This window comes from Prionailurus bengalensis, chromosome X (assembly GCF_016509475.1).
Source record: "Prionailurus bengalensis isolate Pbe53 chromosome X, Fcat_Pben_1.1_paternal_pri, whole genome shotgun sequence".
Classification (NCBI taxonomy): domain Eukaryota; kingdom Metazoa; phylum Chordata; class Mammalia; order Carnivora; family Felidae; genus Prionailurus; species Prionailurus bengalensis.
Window position 1 is genome coordinate 103,567,618 of NC_057361.1, and position 21,878 is coordinate 103,589,495.

General features: G+C 37.4%; 1 pseudogene; it reads right to left on the reverse strand.

Moving 5' to 3' along the window:
- LOC122477140 overlaps positions 1–21,878 on the reverse strand; it is a 59,322-nt pseudogene that overhangs the window by 36,643 nt on the left and 801 nt on the right.

Genomic DNA, 21,878 nt, shown 5'->3' on the forward strand with positions numbered 1-21,878 from the left:
TATAATTTTTTTTTTTGGAGTGTTTTCATCTGGCTTTGGTATCAGGGTAATGTTAGCCTCATAAAATGAGTTTGAAAGCATTCTTTCCTCTTGAATTTTTTGGAATAGTTTGAAAAGCATAGGTATTAACTCTTTTTTAAATGTTTGGTATAATTTACCTGTGAAACCATCTGGTCCTGAAATTTTTTTTTCTTGGGAGTTTTAAAATTACTAATTCAGTTTCATTACTTGTAATCAGTCTATTCAGATTTTCTTTTGCTTCATGATTCAGTCTTCGAAAGTTGTGTCTTTCTAGGAATTTATCCATTTCTTCCAGGTTGACCAATATGTTGGCAAATAATTGTTTTCAGTAGTCTCTTAAGATCCTTTGTATTTTTGTGGTATTAGTTGTAACTTCCTTTTCATTTATGATTTTATTTATTTGGGCCCTCTTTTTCCTCATAAGTCTGGCTAGAGTTTTTTTTTGTTTGTTTGTTTATCTTTTCAAAGGACCAGCTTTTATTTTCATTGATCTTTTCTATTTTTTAGTCTATTTCATTTACTTCTGCTTTGATCTTTATTATTTTCTTCCTTCTACCAACTTTGGCCTTTGTTCTTTTTATAGTTCTTTTGAGTATATATATTGTTTTGGGGGGCTTTTTCTTGTTTCTTGAGGTAAGCCTATATTGCTATAAACTTCTCTTAAAACTGCTATTGCTGTGTCCCGTAGACTTTCAAAAGTTGTGTTTTCATTTTCCTTTGTCTCAAGGTATTTTTTTATTTCCTTGGATTTGTTCATTAACTCATTGGTTGTTTAGTAGCATGTTGTTTAGTTTCCATATGTGTTTGGGTTTTTCCAGGTTTTTTTCTTCTACTTAATTTCTAGTTTCGTACCACTGTGGTCAGAAAAGATGCTTGAGTGAAGCATCAAAATGATTTCAATATCTTGAGTTTACTGAATCTTGTTTTGTGACCTAATGTGATCTATCCTAAAGAACGTTCTATGTGCACTTGAAAAGAATGTGTATTCTGTAGTTTTAAAATGAAATGTTCTATAAATATCTATTAAGTCATCCTGGTCTAATGTGTCATTTAAAGCCAATATTTCCTTATTGATTTTCTGTCTGGATCATCTCTGCATTGATGTTAGTGAGATGTTAAAATTTTCTAGTATTATTGTATTACTGTCAATTTATCTCTTTATGTCTATTAATATTTGCTTTATATATTTAGGTGTTCCTATGTTGTGTGCATAAATATTCATGAATGTTATATATTTTTTTGGATTGATTTCTTTATCATGATATAATGTCCTTTGTCTTTTCTTTCAGTCTTTATTTTAAAGTCTATTTTGTCTGATATGGTTATTGCTACACGAACTTTCTTTTTGTTCCCACTTGCATGGAATATCTTTTCATCCCTTTCCTTTCAATATGTGTGTGCCTTTAGAACTGAAGTGAGTATCTTATAGGCATCATATTAAATAAGTCTTTTTATTTTATTCATTCAGCCATCCTGTGTTTCTTAATTGGAGTATTTAGTCTATTTACATTTAAAGTAATTATTGGTGGGCATGTACGTGTTTCCATTTTGATTATTGTTTCTGGTTGTTTTTGTAGTTTATTCTCTTCTTCCTTGCTTGGTCCCTTCCCCTTGACTTGATGGTTTTCTTTAATGTTATGTTGGGTTCATCTCTCTTTATTTTTTGTGTATCTACTGTAGATTTTTGGTTTAAGGTTATCACAAGGTTCACATATATTGACCTATATAAATAGCAGTATATTTTAAGCTGATAGTTGCTTAAGCTCAGACTCATTGTAAAAGCACTACATTTTTTACTCACCACCCTGCCATGCTTTATGCATTTGACACTTATTTTACATCTTTTTATTTTGTGTGTCCCTTAACTACTTATTGTAGTTAGAGTTGATTTTACTATTTTTGTCTTTTTACCTCCATACTAACTTTTAAAGTAGCTGATTTACTGCCTTTACCATATTTGCTTTCATCTGTGAGACTTTTTTCTTTCATATATTTTTTTATTTGTATTCATGGCCTTACTTTCCCACTTAAAGAACACCCTTTAACATTTCTTATAATGCCAGTGTAGTGGTGATTAATTCTTAGCTTTTGCTTGTCTCAGAAACTCTTTATCTTTCCTCCAATTGTGAATGATAATCTTTCCAGGTAGAGCATTCTTGGTTGTAAGATTTTCCTTTTCAACACTTGAATATATCCTGCCACTCCTTTCTGACTTGTAAAGTTTCTGCTGAAAAATCAGCTGATAGTCTTATGGAGTTTCCCTTGTTTGTGACTATTTGTTTTTCTCTTGCTGCCTTTAAGATAATCTCTTTATCTTTATCTTTAGCCACTTTATTTTATTTTTTTAATGTTTATTTATTTTTGAGAGAGGGAGAGAGAGAGCACAAGTGGGGGTAAGGGCAGACAGAGAGGGAGACACAGAATCCAAAATTCAAAGCTGGCTCCAGGCTCCAAGCTGTTAGCACAGAGCCCGATGCAGGGCTCAAACTCGTGAACTGTGAGATCATGACCTGAGTCAAAGTTGGATGCTTAACCAAGTGAGCCACCCAGGCGCCCCAGCTTTTGCCATTTTAGTTATAATATGTCTTCATATGGATTTCTTTGGGTTCATCTTGTTTGGGAATCTGTGTACTTTCTGGACTTGGATGTCTGTTTTCTTTCCAAAGTTAGGGAAGTTTTCAGCCATTATTACTTCAAATATGTTCTCTTATCATTTCTCTTTCTCTTTTCTTTCTAGGACTCCTACAATATGAATGTTAGTATGCTTGATGTTGTCCTAGAGTTCCCTTATTCTCATTAAACAGAATTTTTTTTCTTTCTGTTGTGTGATTTCCAGTACTCCACCTTCCAGATCCCTGATCCATTCTTTTGTATCATCTAATAAGCTGTTGATTCCCTCTGGTGTATGTTTCAGTGATTATTCTATTCTTCAACTCTGTGATTTCTGTTTGGCACTTTTTTATGTTTTCTCTTTGTTGAGGTTCTCACTGTGTTCCTTCAATCTTCTGAGTTTGGTATATTTGTGGTCATTATTTTGAACTCTTTATCAGTTAAATTACTCAACTCCATTTCATTAGGGTTTTTTCCTGGGGTTCTATTTTTTTTCTTTTTTTGGAAAATAAACTTCTTTCTCCTCATTTTGTTTGACTTTCTGTGTTTGTTTCTAGAACTAGGCAGAACAGCTACCTCTCCTGGTCTTGAAGGAATGGCATTATGTAAGAGCATCCCTTGTGTTAGACTGCATGTTCTGGTGGCTTTAGCTGGTTGGCTGGAGCTGGTTCAGGCATGAGCTGCGTGGGACAGGGTGTTCTGGGCCACACCATGGTAGGGCAACCTGGTGAAATTACTGAAACTGGAGTGGGAGTGGGATGGGTGTGTCCCGGGGTGTGCTTTGCCCAGGCCACCTGGCAGGACAGCTAGAGTTAGGGTGGGCATGGACCAGGGTTGTCGTGGTGCACTTTGTGCTGGAGTAATTCTGATGGGACACCTGGGTTGTGCATGCGCTTTAGGGCTCCTGAGGCATGGTGTACTGGGGCCATCTTGTGACTGCTGGAGCTGGGGTGGGCACTGGTGGAGGGCCACCTTAGTGGGAACAGCTGGAATTGGCACAGCTAAAGGCTTGGGGCTCACAGGGGTGGCCCTAATTGGCAGGCCAAAGTGGTCCCAGCTCCTATCTGTCCTGTCAAGGTGGAGGGGGGAACATAAACAATGGTATTTTCCTGCACCTTCAACCTTGGGGAGTTCTAGTAGTTCCCCAACTCTTTGCACATGCTCTAGTGTTAGCAAATGGATTATCTTCAATTACAGTCTAGTTGCCCCTTAAATTGCTGTTTTTGTTTTTTTTGTTTTTTTTTTTTTAGCAGTGCCCCAAGTTGGATGAGTCTGCATGAAGTCCCCTCAGTGATATTCCTCCCTAGTAGAGGTCATTGCCTTGGGAGTGGGCTTCTAATAATTACTGTGTCTCTGTTTTTCCTAATTTTCTCTATGTGGTCCCTCTACTATTTCTTGTGCAGATAGTGTTCAATTAGCCACTGGTTCACAGTGCCTGTGAAAGGAAATGAATTCTGGGTCTTCCCATGTTGCTATATTGGACATGACTATTTGTAATTTCAATTGTTTTGTAGGGATTTCAGACTATGAGAAACATTAAAAATGGTTCCACATATATCATTTTCCCTGAAATTATAGTGTTTATCTTGATCAGTCTAGGTCAGGTAGGTGAACTTGTGGCTGCATGAATCAAGACATGGAGTTATCACCTAGGATGGATATATCTTTGTGGGGACACCCTATTCTAGTATATACTTTTCAGTTCTGTAGATTAGTTGCTCACTTTGGTCAGGTACATAAATGTTACCAATTTCTCAGACACTAGCTTACACTAGATTAATTCAAAAGGGATCAATGTCTAAAATCTGCTGGTTTATTGTTTACAATGATAAGCATAACTATCAAGTAGACTGCAACACTTAGCTTGATGATCATGGGGTTTCCTCCATATTTGTAAGTTATGCTGGAAGTCTATATTATCAGATGATTGGTGAACATGTAATGAGAACAACTGGAACTAATTGGCTGATTTTCATGGAATTTTGTCTGGTGCCTCTGTCTCCACTAAATCATAGATATGACCAGGGGACTGGAAAGTTACCATCCATTCGTTAGAACACCCTTTTCATTGGATAGGTTTTAATGGAAATTCCAATTTGTACTTTCTGATTCTTGCTTTCCTATGTTTCAAAATGTTCATTGATCTTCATTTGACTCATTTAAAAAAATATGTTTAGGCTACCTACTAGGTTATAGGCAAGATTTGCTCTTGCTTTTGGAGTGAAAGACATTTTCTTTTATAGTATGACTTTTGCACATGTATCATACATTGATTTTATTATTTTGGGTCTCAGTTCTGGGGAAATATGTCATTGCAGGCAGTACATGTAATATTAGGAGCATGGGTTTTGTGTTTAAACAATCAAGGTATTAGTTCTGGCTTCCCCACACATTATCTATGGGCTCTTATAAAAGTTATTTAGCTTTCTTAAGCCCTAATTTGCTTATTTAAAAAATGGAGATGATACTGTTATTTAACTTACATGATTGTGGTGATGACTGCATAAGATAAAGCATACTAAGTATGCACAGCATGTAGCACATAGTAAGTACTAAAAAGTTATGTATTGTTTATTACTATATAAAAAGCATAGAAGAGAAAACTTTTTATTAGCACCATTAGTATTGTTTATAACATAAATATGTAAATGGCTATTGAAAAGATCATCAGTGAACAACTTTACTTTTAGTGTAAATGGAATCACTTCTACCTTCACTTAATATGCAACAATTATTAGTGCCAATTTGAAAATTAGAGCTGGTAACATTGATAATTGCTCCTCTTACACCTGAATGATTTTTTATATAGCTAGCAAAAATAGTACTGCTACTTATAATATTTATTCAACACTTGGCAAGTTGAATTGGTCCAAACATAAAACATTATTTTTAGGGAAAGCTGTTATCTATCTGGTTATCTATATAAAGAACTAGATCAATGTGGCTTTTTAATATTTCAAGGTCATGCCAGAATTTTCTACTTTCTTTTTATTTTCTATTACTGACCTAAGAAGCAATAATAATTATATACAAAATTGTTTACCCTCATAACTATATTCCCTTAATATGTATTTTTATTTTTCTGTATATTCCATGTGTAGTCTTAATTCTATGCTTAATTCTATGTTACTGTTTTTACTTTCATATATAGAATATGTTTTGTTTCTGATCAGAGGCAGATGATGCCTTCAGCAACCAGAAGGCAACATAGATCCTGGAAATATCACAAATGCCAGTACACACATGGTGCCTCCTTGGTGGTATTAGATGTGTAGCTCTAGTAAAGAGCATCCATGGAAATAGCTGAAATGTAGAATGCAGGTAGGTGGGGGACCAGATGACAGCTTCTAAAAACATAATGGAATGAAAGCACAAGAGGCAGTTGTCATATGAATTGAGCAATATAATTCAACTGAATATGGCAGGACAGGGTGACCTGGAATAAATCTTGGCCAAGCAGTTGATTAGTAAATAACAGAGAAACATCATTTGTCAACTTCATCTTTGTTTTCCCCCTCACTATCCTCATTGAAATTCTACCTGTTGTTCAAATCCTTCTTTCCAGATAAAGTCCCACCTTCTGCAAGAAGGCTTCTTTAATAGTAATAAGGATGATATGATGAAAATAACAATTACATATATATGAATACATTTACATATATATAAGAATATATCTATGAATACATATACATACATATATAAGAATATATATTATTTTTAGAGCGAATGAGAGAGCAAGTGGGTGAGGGGCAGAGGGAGAGAGAGACAGAGACAGAGAGACAGAGACAGAGACAGAGACAGCAGAGAGAGAGCACGACAGAGAAAGAGAGAATCCAAAGCAGTTTCCATACTCAATACAGAGCCCAACACAGGGCTCCACATCATGACCATGAGATCTGAAATCAAGAGTCAGACACCCAACAGACTGAGGCACCCAGGCATCCCAAGAATATATGTATTCTTATTTCATCTTTGCAACAATTCATTGAGGAAGCAGATCCTCAGAAATGTTAAGAAACTTGGCAAGTCATTCATCCAAAGTAGTGTTGATGACTTAAGACTTGTGGAGAATAAGGTACCTATGAAACATCCAGGTAAAGGTTTCTAGGAAGTTGTTATTTAGGTGAATCTGAAGTTTAGGACACAGAGAAGGACTGGAAAGTTGTGGGAGTCTTTAGCAATTAATAATGGTAGTTGAGAATAATGGAATAGGAGGATAAGATAGAAAGAACATCTGAAATGATGGAAAGTGCCTGGAAAAAAAAAAGGGTCTGAGGACAAGACTCAGGGAGATGTTAGTATTTAGGAGTGAATGGAAACACACCAGGTAGCAAAAGGAAACTAAGAAGGAGCATCCATAAAGACAGGAGAAAAGTCAAGAGAGTTTGGTGTCCCAGAAGAAAAAGGAGGATTGGAGTTCAAAAAGACGGTGGTCAACATAGTCCAAGGCCACAGAAATTTCAAGTTAGAAGAAACTTGGATTAAGAGAGGGGAGAGGGTCACTGGTGGAGCCCTTAGAATACTTTTTGTAGCTTTATAGGTGGAAATTAAGGTACAAGGAATGTAGACAAGAACATTATATGGCATAGAAAAAGCTTGAACATGTTTATACCATGATGGGGAAGGAGATAGTAGAGGAAGAGACTGAAATAGAGAAGAGAGTGGAGAGAACATGACTGGAATTGAACTCCCTGAAGAGATGGGAGAGGCTGGAATCTAAATCATAGGTGAAGGAGTTGGCTTTAATGTTTAGAAGAGAAACTTTAACGTTTACTGTGAGAGCAAGTGAGGCAGGAACTATGCAAGACAGTAAGCTAAGCTTGAGGACAGTATGGCAACTGAGAAGTAAGAGAAGGAGCTGAGCAAAGGGCAGCTCCCTTCCCCCCACTGCATGATGGTAAACCTCTCTACATGGCTTGTGGTATCCTCTGGAAGCCCCCAGAAACATATGAGATTCAACATTCACCGTTCACTTTTCCCATACATATTCACAAACACGGTCTCATCATCCATCAGAGTATTCCAGTTTCAAATGCTGAAATCAGAAAAGTCTTGCCCTCCTCTTTACAGAATCATGTCTCTCATCCTCACTGTAGCCTCCTGCCCTTGATAGCCCCTTATTTTTCCAGAACATCTTGGTCTGGCTTCCCTTTCCTCCTTATCCGCACAGCTATCACAGTGGTTCTCTTTCTAGAGCCCCTCACCAGTCTTCCCCAATGGTTTGAGCTTTGTAATCCTCCATAGCTACTAGCTTCTCCTTTTACTCATGCACAGGGTACACAACAGGCTGTGTAAGGGTGGACAGCTTTTCCCTTCTTCCCTCCTAGGTTTGTGGCTGGCCTATTAATTAAATTGATGTAAGACAGGTTAATAGGAGAAAAATTTAGTGTCATATGTCCCAGAGCTCCATAAAAATAGGAGACTCAAAGAAGTGTCCAAAGCAGCCACCTTTTATACCTTCTATATAAAGAAACAATATATTTGTGAAGAATTGAGAAGATGAGAAGGTTTGTTTTGGGGGTAGTAAATTAGTGAAGAAGTGACAAAGTTTGTTTAGATAGCCTTTTCAGCCCTAAGTTCCCTATTCATGGAGATAAAGATACCTTCTGCCCTTCTGTTTCAGGAAGGGTACTTTTCATGTGGGAGATTTATTTCCTCCTTTTAGGGGGACAAAGGAGGATTACAGTGTCCTTTCTGTACCAGTTGTTTCTTAAGTAACTTTATTTCAAAATAATAAGTATGCCAGGGTGGCATATTTTAGGGTGGCATATTCTGCTCTACCTCAGTCCTGCCTTTGAAACTTGCATGAAATTTCACAATGCAGAAACTTAGTTGCCAGATCATTCTATTTAACTGAACTAATCTCTTAGTCTTAAAAACAGGTCAGTTCACTTAAACAACTGTGTTTCATTTCAGGAGGCAGTGATGTAGGTAGGCTCCCAAAATTAGGCCTATATGGTGTAAATATCTGTACCAGGTATTTAATAAGAAGTATTTCTATGAAAACAAAGGAAAACAATGGTTAATGGTTAGAGCAGACTAAAAAAATTCCATCTGAGTCCTGAGGAAAAGTAAAAATAATTCTAGATGTCTAGCTCAAAGCATCTTTAGATGGAGTGAAGGCAGGCAGTGGAAATTTTACAGATTTTCCTAGTTTGTAGTTTGAATATCTCGGGTGATCTTTCTGAGTGGCCCACACAGCAATAAGACATGAAAATTGTCCATACGTGAGCTGTTGTAATTTCTCTGAAGTTTATATCAAGTTGCCCTGTTTTAGCTTGCATGGCTTCAGGAAAAGGGCAGTTTTAGTTCTCAATCATTTCAAGTCAGAAATGTGGGAAAAAAACTGGAAATGTTAGTTTGGATAGTCAGATATTGGAAAAAAACTGGAAGAATTCAGGATAGACTAGTCCAGTTTACAGGTAGACAACAAAACCTCAAAGACAATGAATAAGACTAGAATCTGATATCCACAAGAGTGTGTTACAGATTTTACTGAAAACAATTTTTCTCTCTACAGTTACCTCTATTTCTATCAAAGTAAGACTAATTTGTTTGCAAAGTAAGTCTAGTCTCATTAAACTTTGCCTGATTATTTTCATAAATACAGCAAGAATAGTGACTGACCATATAGGCTCTTTTAAGTCTGTTTCACTGTTAAAAGCCTCTTGAAGCTAGGAAGCCAAGCCAAGGGTTTAATATCAGACTTGACCTGCAATACCTACACATTTGGGTTAATTCCTCTCTTCTTGAGGTTCCCCAAAATATCGTAAGTTTCCTGAACCTGCAGGAAGAAACCTTCCTTACTCACCTGATAAGGTTGCCCAGAACCCTGTAAACAAGGTACCAGGCTATTTTTCCAAGGAGATTTATTTGCTCCTTAAAGTCTGCTTTAGCTCCTTAAAGCTTTCTGGTCATGTATGAGTCTATGTACATCTTTTTCAAATATGATATTCCAGTCAAAGCCTTGGTAATATAACCATTGTTTTTAATTACATTATATTACAAGGAGAACAGATTCTTATGGAACCTATGCAAATAGCTATACTACCACAAAAATAAGAATACTCACTAAGAGTTTATGAATTCTGGTGGGACCAGGTAGGGAAAAAAATAATTGTTTTATCTTTGTTCACAAAGGTATACTTTACCAAACTGCTGATAGTTTAAGAGAAAAGAGAAAACATTTTCTTAAATTTAGAAAAACAAAACATTAAAGAACCAATAATGTTTCAAGAAGTCATTTAAATCATGTAGTCATCTTTATCAGTTCATTCAGTCCCATGTAATTAATTCCTTTTTCCTTGATCTTTTATTAGCAGTTTAACGAAGATGTCATGTTCTTCATTAGAGTTATGTAAATTCTTACCCAGTCTAGTAGTGTGATCTGAAAGTTATCAGAAACATGTACTTGTTACAGCCCCTTCCATGAGTCTCCTTGAAGATGAAGTACTTTTGCAGGAACATTTTTACAAAAGCATCAGTTAAACGACAACTGTGTATAAATGGCAAAAGACTTAAAAATGGCCATGATTAAAGATCTGATGAGAGTTCATTATAATGCAATTGACAAGAGATTTGGCTATTTCTATGACACACATTTTAATATGGAATATTAATAACTGGAATTAAAACAACATTACATATCAGAATTTTAGGAATTTTATATAACTTCTGTTAACACTTATATTAATAACTCATACCCATATGAATTTAACCTTAAGAAGGTTAAACATCACTTTTTAGAATGACAATGTTCCCCATATAATTTAACATAAACAAGCCTAATTAGTTAAACATCTCTTTTTCTAGGAGAGAGAACAAGACTTTGAGATGTTCCATGGACCCTCTGGAAATCTCAAAGTTCAAGACCCAAATGACTTCATTTTGAATTTGATTTTGGGTAGATTTGTCAGAAATATCAAATGGTTTAAAACTACTAGATTAAATAGGATTGTAGATCACTATAAAACAATACTTAATTATCCATTTAACCAAAGTGACAATTTAAACGCAGGCGCAACTTAAACGCAGATACAAAAGGTTACATAGTTGTAAGCAAAACTTAGCTCTTTTAATTAAACGTTGAGAAGACTCAGTTTTAAGTAATCAAAGACCTAATAAGACTGCATGAAACAGTAAATTATTTTGATAAAGCACAGATTTAATCTTTGTTTTCTAGTCAGATTACTTAAAAGGTAAAGAAAAGCCTTTCACAATCTGTTATCAGGAGCAGATCAATAGTCCAAGAAAGCTTTGTCCTTTTAGCACATGAAAGAATATTAAGTTTTAGTTTTACATAAACATAACTACACAATTTTTTTAAATTTTTTAATGTTTATTTATGTTTGAGAGAGAGACAGAGCATGAGTGGGGGAGGAGCAGAGAGAGAGGGAGACAGGCTCTAGGCTCCGAAGCAGGCTTCAGGCCCTGAGCTGTCAGCACAGAGCCCGATGTGGGGGTCAAACCCACGAACCGTGAGATCATGACCTGAGCAGAAGTTGGACACCCAACCCACTGAGCCACCCAGGCGCCCCATAAGTACAATTTTTATTAAAATTATTTTTTAAAGCTCTTAAAGAAAATTATTCAATTTTAGCCAGCTTGACAACCCAAGGTAAGATTTTTCCCTCCTCTCTCTTCTCATCTTTCCATATCCGTTTAGTTTGTTCTTTATTCTCTTGTCATTCAGACATAACCAAATTTTATATTTTATACAAAATTACTATTTTTCCTTTAACAAAACATATATTCATACCTCATACCTATTTTAAGTCAAAGATACATCCTACTTTTTTTGCATAGAGATGTTTCCCTTACTATTTCTGGTAGCTTTAATTTTATTTATTAAATTAACTCATTAATTAATTATTGAATTAATTAGAATTTTAACCCTTAGAAACTTTAATTTCTAGTAAAACCTAAGAAGTAAGCAATTGTGAACTGTTATACCAAAATTCTTCACATTGGCCAATTTATGAATATATTTCATGATTTCCAGAAGCTTATACTTTTTTTATAGTATAATTTTTCAGTGTGGCACAGGACATATTTACTGATAGATCCAAATATCTTTAGTTTTTCTGTAATAAGAATCCCAAAGTGGATATACCTATTTCAGTAACTAATAATTCAGAATTTTATCTTACTTGGAAATGGTCTATATGGTCAATGAATTGCCATCATTAACCTAACTTATTAAAACTTTAAGGTTTAAAGTTACCAAAAAAGATTTTAGAAACTACTTAAGTAGAGATGTTATAAAATATTATTGAAAACTTTACTTATAGGGGCGCCTGGGTGGCGCAGTCGGTTAAGCGTCCGACTTCAGCCAGGTCACGATCTCGCGGTCCGTGGGTTCGAGCCCCGCGTCGGGCTCTGGGCTGATGGCTCAGAGCCTGGAGCCTGTTTCCGATTCTGTGTCTCCCTCTCTCTCTGCCCCTCCCCCGTTCATGCTCTGTCTCTCTCTGTCCCAAAAATAAATAAACGTTGAAAAAAAAATTTAAAAAAAAAGAAAACTTTACTTATAAACTTTTACCTCCTTTACATCTATTTAAATCACATGTTTTAAATAATCATATTTAGATTACTCATGAAAATTTCATGAGACATTAAAGCAGCTAGTCATTGTCTTAAATTATTTTTCTTGCTGACAAATTTTGTAACAGAGATAACATGAGGTTATTTGACTAATAAATCCAGGTAGAATAAAAGTTGTATATCTGCATTATATTTAATGCTGATAACTCTGAAAACGTTTCTTTTTTAATTAAACCAATAACATTAAAGTAGCTTTTATTTACTGAAGAGTATTCCAGATCATGTGAACTTGACAAACATTTCAGTTAGGTTCAAATATATTTGTGAGAGCTTAGAAATATTTATTTTGATAACCACTTATTTCTCTTTAACACAACTAAATGGAACCTTTAAAAATTTAATTTTGGCAATAGCATCTTGAGGTGGGAAAATATCACATATACATGACATACATCTATAGACATACATAAACACATAGAGACTTTATAGCTTTTGTTTTAAAATTTTAGCCATGAATCAAGTACAGTAATACAAAATCACTAGTTTAATAACCATTGGATCCAAATTATGTTTCTGCAATTGGAGTAAATTGTCTACTTGCTCAGATGGCTAAAAATTTTTACTAATATTTGTGGAGAAGACTCTTAAGAATTGTATTTGTCCATGGGGTGCCTGGACGGCTCAGTTGGTTAAGTGTCCGTCTCTTGATTTTTGGCTCAGGTCATGATCTCACAATCATGACATCGATCTCCATGCCACAGCTCCAAGCCAGCTGTGGAGCCTACTTAAGATTCTTTCTCTCCCTCCCCCTATGCCCTTCCTTGCACATGCACACACATGCTTGTGTGCGTGTTCTTGCTCTCAAAAAAATTAAAAAAAAAAAGGATTGTATCGGTCTTTGATAAGTAATCTTATGAAGGCTATGGACTAGCATTTGGGCAAAGGAGACTTTAAAGAAGTTTGTATATTAAAAAACTTCTTTCCTCCCTTTTTTTCTTTAGTCTCAGGTGATTGTGGGCAGTGTTTTATCTACTGGGGTGTTTACATTTCAAAAGGATGGAAAAAATGTGTTTTCTCCTGGGAGTTTTATGGTAGATATCTCTATTATCAGAAGTGTAGGATAATTGCTATTTAAAATGTTTCCTCTTTTTCTTAAGTACAGGACAGTTTTGTTTCTAAAGTCCTGATCTTTTATAATATCTACATGCATTTTGAGATGAATAAGGGAGATTTAGGGTTAGTAAGTTAGGTTAGCTTGGAATTACTTCTAGAGCATCATACTTTACATGCTCCAAGAGAAAGAAGCTTACTTTACATACCCCAGCAGGAGGAAGAATTTCTCCCTGACCAGCAACAGCCCAACCAATGAGAATTCAGCAAAACACCTCTCCCAGCTTCCTCTTTTCTTCTATAGAAGCAGGCTCCTCTCCTCTATTCTCCAGACTTGCCAATGGTTTGTCATAGTTTGCTTGTCCTGAATTGCAATTCTTCTGCTATTACTGAATACACTAAATGTCTGGTAAAATAACTGGATCTTTTGTTTTCTAAGGTCAACATTACATGGTTGTTACAAGAACCCGCTTGAGCCCCTTGTGCTCTTTGCTTCTGAGTCGTCTTCTTCCTTTCAGTTCAGTAAGTCTCCTCCTTCATATGAGCTCCCTCCTTTTTGTTGAGCTCTCTGACTTTATTTAGGAGCTGTTCTTGTTTTTGTTGGTTTTTTTAAAAAAAAATGTTTATTTATTCATTTGAGAGAGAGAGAGAGACAGCAAGAGGCAGAGAGAGAAGGAGAGAGAGAATCCCAAGCAGGCCCCGCACTGCCAGTACAGAGCCTGATGCAGGGCTCAAACTCATGGACTGTGAGATCATGAGCTGAGCTGAAATCAAGAGTTGGATGCTTAACCAACTGAGCCATCCAGGTGCCCCTTTGTTGTTTTTATGAAGGAATTGCCCTTCTTGGGGAGTACTCTTCTATTTCTCAAACCTCTGTTTTTGAGTAATAGGATCCCAATCTGCTAAATTCTCTCAGGAGGGACCTCTTTTATCCCAGTTTTATGCTTTAAAACTATGGTTCCTCTTCATGTGCATTTTTAACTAATTAGGCCAATTTAACCAAAAATAATTTAGAACTCCAATGGCTATCATGGGGTACTTTTGATCTCCCCACACTTGCTTTCTTAGAACCAGGGCTCTCAAATAAAAAAAACCAAATGGGAACCCTATATCAATTGGTATTTTGAGGCTTCCAAATATATTCAGGACTCTAAAATCCCCTGTTTACAAATTACCATTTCTTTTTTTAAATGTTTTATTTATTTTTGAGGGAAAGAGAGAGAGAGAGAGAGAGGGAAAGAGAGAACACAAGGTGGGGAAGGATAGAGAGAGCCAGAGACCCAGAATGCAAAACAGTCTCCAGGCTCTGAGCCATCAACACAGAACATGACGTGGGGCTCGAACTCACAAACCATGAGATTATGACCTGAGCCGAAGTTGGAGGCTCAACCAACTGAGCTGCCCAGGCACCCATACAAATGACCATTTCTAAATTAACTGAGGTAAACAACTGAAAGAAGACAAAAAACTTCAGAGGTCTCTTTCTCCCCATCCTCTTTTATACCCTCTCTATCCCCACCTCTTTTCACCCTCCACTTCCTTATTCTAATTCTTTCAATGAACTTCCCTCTTTCTCTGAAATGCTCCTTGTTCCCTTCTCTGAACCGATTAGAAGATGCACCTTTAAAGATTTTTTTTAGTTTGTTTATTTAGGGGCACCTGGGTGGCTTAGTCGGTTAAGAGTCCAATTTTGGCTCAGGTCATGATCTCACAGTTCATGAGTTCGAGCCCCACATCGGGCTCTTCGCTGACAGCTTGGAGACTGGTTCCTGCTTTGGATTCTGTGTTTCCCTCTCTCTCTGCCCCTCCCACACTCGTGCTCTCTCTCTCTCTCTCTCTGAAAAATAAATAAAAATTAAAAAAAAATTAAAGTTCATTTACTTATTATTGAGAGAGAGCAAGCAAGCACAAACTGGGGAGGGGTAGAGAGAAAGAGAGAGGGAGACAGAATCTGAAGTAGGCTCCAGGTTCTGATCTGTCAGCACAGAGTCTGACATGGGGCTTGAACCCACCAACTGTGAAATCATGACCTGAGCTGAAGTCTGCTGCTTAACTGACTGAGCCACCCAGGTGCCCCTAAAACTACACCTTCAAAATTAGACCTTCTGGGGGCACCTGGGTGGCTCAGTTGGTTTAGCATACAACTCTAGGTTTCAGCTCAGGTCATGATGCCAGGGTCAGGGGATCAAGCCCCATGTCAGGCTCTGTGCTGAGTGTGGAGCCTGTCTAAGATTCTCTCTCTCTTTTCTCTCTCTCTCTCTCTCTCTCTCCCTTAATCACACTCTCTCTCTCAAAAAAATAAATTAGACCTTATGAGGATCCTAATGCTAAGCCCTTAATTTCCCATGTCCCCTGGGCTAAGGCTGAACTACAATCCATGGTCAAAGATTTTCCTGGAGTTATTGAAGATCCTCATAGTTTTGCCAAGGAATTTTTTAAAATTAGATTTGCCAAGGAATTTAATATAGTCATCCAGACTTACCAACCAGGTTCCTCAGATTTGTACCAGCTAGTTCACATGCTTGTTGACAAAGGCCAAGCCCAACACTGGATGAAAACAGCTAACTGGGATGATCCTGAACAAATCTCTAGAACTTTATATGAAAGACCAACTCAATGCCGTTTTATATGATCACACTGGGCAATTGCTGAATGACTTCACCTGGTAGTCCCTAGGGCTTTTCCAAAACCTGTTGATTGGAATAAGATTCATGTTTGCACTTAAAAACTGAGTGAATCTGTGTATGACTATTATAGTCACCTCTGAATTGTTTTTAAAGAAAATTCTGGCCTCCTTATGGATGTTGAATCCACTCGGGTAGCCTTCAACTCTATGTTCATTAAAGGGCTAAACTGGGATCTTTCCCTCATAGTTAAAAGGGCTAGGATGGAATGGGAAACTTTGTCCACTCCAGATTCAGTTAATTTAGCAAATTGGCTCTCCTATACTCTAGAGGATTCAACTAAAAGGAAGACCAGTAAAATCCCTGATTTTCAGTTCTAACAAATGGAAGCCCCTAAACAAAATCAAACCCCTCTGCCATTGTTGCAAAAAGCCAAGACACAGGAAGAAAGACTGTTCTGAATGTAAGCATTCTAGGTGCCTTCAGTCCTCTAGCCTTTCCAGTGCCTTCCTAACCCCCAACTACAGAACTGTAACTACAGGGGCTTTTCCCAATGTTTCCTCTTAAATTGCTTAGAGAATTTTTATCAACATTGGAGCTACACTCTCTATGCTTGACCCTACTGTTATCAAATAAATAGCCCTTACCTCGAAGTACTGAAATGGTTCAGAGTGGGGATCTCTAATAAACTTAAACAGGTTTCTATTTCTCAACCTATTCCCTTTTGTTTAGGCCCTCCAAGAGATACTCAAAACTTTGCTTCTGAGATTCCTTAGAGAAATACGATGCTGGAGTTTTTCTACTGAAAGGGGGAGAGAATTCTAGAATTTGATAGCAACCAAAATAGCCAACCAGGAAAATCAGATGACATTTCACCATCTTTTATTTGCTCCATCAAAATTTACAGTAATTGATTTCCCTGTGGATAAGGTTAGTCAATATTTCTTTGCCTTTACTTGGGAAGGAAAGCAGTGTACCTAGACAGAAATGCCCCAGGGTTTTACTAAAAATCCTTCCTACTTCTCCCAAAACTTTTTAATTTTTTTAGAGAGAGAGAGTGAGAGAGTGTGCGCATGTGTGTGAATTGGGGAGGGGCAGAGGGAGAGAGAATTCCAAGAAGACTCTGTGCTGTTAGTGAACAACCTGATGAGGGGCTTGTTTCTACAACCGCAGGATCATGACCTGAACTGAAATCCAGAATTGGATGCTTAACCAACTGAGCCACCCAGGTACCCCTTCTCCAAAATCTTAAAAGTGGATTTAGGTGATATAAAGTTACCTGGAATCTCTACTTTATTACAATATGCGGATGATTTGTTTCTTTGCTCCCCTTCTCAGGCCTCTTTGCAGGAAGACAGCAACCACTTGTTAAAACTTTTAGTCTTAAAAGGACACAAAATCTCTGAGGAGAAACTGCAGATTGCTCAGACTCAGGTTTGATATTTGTGGCACCTGATTTCAAAACGAGGGCTGCATTTAGATCCAAAGAGGCCTCATGGCATCCTGAATTTCCCCAAACTAAGTGCTAATTACAAGGTTTTAGGCTAATTACAAGTTAGCTTCAGCCTAACTTGGCTCATGTGAAAATTGGATTCCAAACTCTCTTTCCCTCACTGTAATAATCTGAACCCTGCCACCATTCTTCCTTCCTCTATGGACAATACTCCTCATGACTGTGACTCTCTCAGATCACCTCCTGACTCCTTATGACCACTTATAGGAAACTCCTTTGTATAACATTAATTTTCCACGGTTTACTGATGGTTCTTATTTAAAAGGTGAAAATGATAAATATGCTGGGTATGCTTTGCAACTCCTTTTAAAGTAATTGAGGCAACACTGTTGCCTTTGGCTGAATTGGCCAAACAGATGAATTGTATACACTTGATCACACCTGTATTTTAGCCAAAGGGAAAAACTGCAAATATCTATACTAACAGTAGGTTTGTTGGAGTAGCTCATGACTTTAGAATGCTATGGAAACAGCAAGGTGTCCTTATTTCCAGTGGAGACAAAATTAGAAATGGCTTTTATGTCCAGGAATTATTAGATGCCATACTCTTACAGACACTTTGGCCAGTATCAAGTTCCCTGCACATTTTAAACTTGATTCTCTTGAGGCTAATGGAAACCACCTTGAAGATTATTTCTGCAAAGAATGCTGCTCAAAAAGGAACAACTAAACGTCTGTCTTGATCCAAAGGGATGTTCCCCCAAATGATTATCTAGAAAAATTGACTAGGGATGTCCAACAATTGGCCCCAGAAAAGGAAAAACAATATTGGAAATCTACTAAACATTGGTTCAATAAAAAAAGAAAACTCTGTGTTGGGCTAAAAGAATAATCCAGTGCTTCCAGAGACTCTAAAGTTCCCATTACTAATTACTATACATGCAGTGAATCATTAGTCTACTGATAAAAACCTTTATGAGCCAATACTAGTGGGTGAATATTAGCAAGGTCACAGAGTGCTTACTTTGCTTGCCCACCTGTCTAAAATATAATTCAGGAAAACCTGTCTGCACTGCTCCTCGACACTTTAAATTGCCCAGTGGACCATACAAGTTTTGGCAGATGGATTTTTATTTTAATTTTTTATTTTTATTTTTCAATATATGAAGTTTATTGTCACATTGGTTTCCATACAACACCCAGTGCTCATCTCAAAAGGTGCCCTCCTCAATACCCATCACCCACCCTCCCCTCCCTCCCACCCCCCATCAACCCTCAGTTTGTTCTCAGTTTTTAAGAGTCTCTTATGCTTTGGTTCTCTTCCACTCTAACCTCTTTTTTTCCTTCCCCTCCCCCATGGGTTTCTGTTAAGTTTCTCAGGATCCACATAAGAGTGAAACCATATGGTATCTGCCTTTCTCTGTATGGCTTATTTCACTTAGCATAACACTCTCCAGTTCCATCCATGTTGCTACAAAGGGCCATATTTCATTCTTTCTCATTGTTTGGCAGATGGATTTTATTCAGCTTTCCCCATCTCATGGATATAAATATGTATTGGTAATGGTTTGTGTATTTTCTTACTGGACTCCTATTTTTGTGCCTAAATTCCTATTAGAAAAGATCATCCCTACCTGCAGAATCCCTCTTGAACTTCATAATGACCAGGGAACTTGCTTCAACAGGTTTGTGCTTTTTGGCCAGTGTTGCAACACTTCCGTTGTGCTTATTACCCTCAATCCTCAGGGCTAATAGAATCCACTAACAGCATTATTAGGCAAAGTTTGTAGAGATCCTTCAAATACCCTGGCCAAAAGCACTCCCATTAGTGGTTCTAAATTTCAGGTGTACCCCTTTTGGAACTCATTAACTCTCACCCTTTGAGATAATCATAGGATGACCAATGTACTTGGCTCCTGCTGCTTTTGATCCACAGTCGGTAAAGGGGGATATCCTTTAATATTGCAAAGGCCTAATTGCTTCTGTTGAAAATAACCATATTTTAGCAGAACAATCTTTCCACAGCACACTCCCCGGAGACAAAGACTTTAAATATCAACCTTGCAGCCCAGAAATTTCTCACACCTTGCAGCCCAGAAATTTCATCTATTGGAATGACATCTCCAGAAAGACTGTCTTCAACACTGATGGAAAGACCCCTATCAGGTACTGTTAACCAACTCTTGTGCTGCCAAACTTCAAAGAAAGGACCCTTGGATCCATGTGTCACATCTACAGAAAGCACCAAAACCTAACTAGATCTGCACACCAACTGATGACCTGAAAAAAAGATTTCTAGGAATCGAAGCAAATGACAGTTGAAGGAGACAGCTTTCCCAAGATGACCAGCCCAGACCTGTATACATTTTTCTCACTGTTGCTTCTAACCTTATTTTCTCCCTTTTTTTCTTGGCCCAATCTATTGCAGAAGAGGAAAACCTTTCCAACTATTAGATCTGTCACCAGAAATCCAATCTATTCTTCTCTATTTAAATATGATTTTTTCCCCCTGCATTCAAGGGAAACACAAATGAGTTTGATTACAGAGCCCTGGAAAGCAGGAGGAGTTGTAAGGGATAGAGCAAAGTGAATCCTACCACCTGTCCTTGTGCTTCTGCTAAATTCACTTCCTGGATTTCAGCGTTTACATGAGTAACATGTATATCCTGGCCCTGGAGATCAGGCCAGAGTGCTCTTGGTAAATCTTGTAAGGAAAGAGAAGTTGAAATAGGCAGCTGGATGTTTAAAGGATTTTCTGGGGAAGGTGGGGGAGTTTTATGAGCTAAGGGAATTTGCTGAGGAGACGGCTGGATTTTAATTTTAATTCTAATTTTTTAAAGTTTTTATTTAAATTCCAGTTTTGACATGCTGTGTAATGCTAGTTTCAGGTGTACAATTAAGTGACATAGCTGGGTTTTATTTTATTATTTACTTATTCATTTCTAAAGTTTATTTATTTTGAAAGGGAGAGAGAGAGAGAGAAAGAATGAGCAGGGGAGGGGCAGAGAGAGAGAGAGAGAGAGAGAGAGAGAGAGAGAGGATTTCAAGCATGGGAGCCTGACATGGGGCTTGATCCTATGAACAGTGAGATCATGACCTGAGCCGAAATCAAGAGTCAGAGCTTAACCAACTGAGCCACCCAGCTGCCCCAGGGCTGGATTTTAAAAAGAGGAATTTATGTTGGATGTGGACTTTAATTTTTGTTCTAAGTCTAATTTCTGTTCTTTAACCTCGTTAAGGCAGTCCCTAAAGGTACTAATTATTCTCTTCTATATCCACTTCATAATTTTGTCTTTCCATAGGTACCTATAACAGTTGTTTAGGATGAGAACTCTTTAATTTTTTTTTCAAATGTAGAAGTTTTTCTAATTGAAAGGATTTATTATCTGGCAATGATGAGTAGGATCTTATATTAATCTCAATAGAGACTCAAACCAATAAGACTCTTTATAGCTTAACCATGGACATAAGAGGCATCCCAAAAGAGGGTACAAGACCTCACAAGATCCAGAGGGTTCACTCCCAAAGTTAGCATAAAAAAGCAAAAAACTTTGTTGTCACCAGTGGTAAGAATGATGTAGTGAAAATGGTGTCTCCAGTTTCCCATGAAAATGTGAGATGCCTCCAGTCACAGTCACTAATCTGTAAAGGTACTACTGGAATGATACTTTTCCAGCACTAACAAGACAACAGTGGTTTAGACAACTGAGGCACCTTATGACAAACTCCTCTGAGACCTAGCACAGTTGGACAAAGAGAAGGTTGACTATGACTTCATGTGTTGTATTTCCAAGCCTATTCGGTTGGCCACCAGATGCAAGCCAGTACTTGTACCTTCTGACTGGCAGAGACCAGAGAGAATATTCTCACTGGTCACAAGGCCACACTCTCAGGACAGAACAAGATGAAAGCAAACCTCATCTGGTTTTTACATAAGGGACCCACCGCCAAGTTTGTCTAAACAGATGCCAATCTGTTCAGAACTGTGAACTCACCAGTCTGGGAAGCATTCAACCCAATGGTTTCCCTCCTTATGACAAATGATAGGGACAAAAGAAAACAATGACTGTCCTTGGGAGGAAAGAGAGTAATAGAAAATAGGAGTATTCGTAATAAATCTTTACCAGTCACTATACCCAAGGAACTAGTTTACACAAATATATTCTCCTGCTAAACTAAATTTAGAAAAAAAAAAAAAAAAGGACTTTCACCACTCTCACTTCCACCAGACTCTGTGAGCAGAGATCCAGGAGACTGGTGTGGTAAGAATTCTTAGTTTCTGCAGGCTCTTGTCAGATTCCCAGGATCTCTCAGGTGCCACAGCCCCAGATTCAGCAATGTGTGGGTAGTGGAGGGCCCCAGGTTGGATGCCAAAACTGTAGAAGTGGAAAAATTTTCCCTTCTTACCTTCTAGGTTCTTTGGCTGGCCTAATAATTAAATTAACATAAGTAGGATTTACAGGAGGAAAACAAATTTAATTTCTTATATACAGGAAATCCATATAAATATGAGACTCAAA